Source organism: Octopus bimaculoides, chromosome 5, assembly GCF_001194135.2.
Source record: "Octopus bimaculoides isolate UCB-OBI-ISO-001 chromosome 5, ASM119413v2, whole genome shotgun sequence".
Lineage (NCBI taxonomy): Eukaryota > Metazoa > Mollusca > Cephalopoda > Octopoda > Octopodidae > Octopus > Octopus bimaculoides.
The window spans coordinates 84,332,546-84,333,215 of record NC_068985.1 but is presented as its reverse complement, the minus strand read 5'-3'; positions in this window follow the sequence as shown (position 1 = coordinate 84,333,215).

Sequence of the window (670 nt, the reverse complement as noted above, 5' to 3'; positions counted from 1 at the left end):
TATATATATATATATATATATATGTATGTATGTATGTATGTATATATAATATATACATGATTCTAATGTTGTGTTTTATGTTTAAATTTTTTATGTCCAAGAAAAATAATATATATGAAACAAAATATTTTAGTTAAAAAAATAGATGTAAATAAATATGGTAATAAATATAATAAGTAAACAAATACATAATTTGAAGAAACTGAATGAGGAACTTTTTTTTACCATTTTCTTTGTTATGATAATAGAGGAAATTAATGTTTTTTTTATCTTCATTTATATTTACCTTTCCTATTGATTTGCACACTTATAGGGTGTGAGTATGAGAGAAAGCAAGAAATAAAGAGAAAGAGTGTGTGTGTGTGAGTGAGAGAGAGTGGGAGGATGTGTGTGTCTGTGTTTGTATCTGAAGCAGAGTGGGTATTTTTTCTTAATAAGAGGTACCAAGTAGAATGGTGAAACTTCTTTGCATAGGGAAAACAAACAACCTGTGTAGGAAGAAATGGCAGTAGTACTGCAATGCAAGTAAATGCTTGCATACATAGCTACACACACACACACACACACACATAATTATATATATGCTTTTGTGTGTGTGTGTGCGCACGCGTATGCATCTATAGATAGATATCATCACCATTATCATCATTTAACATCCATTTCCTATACT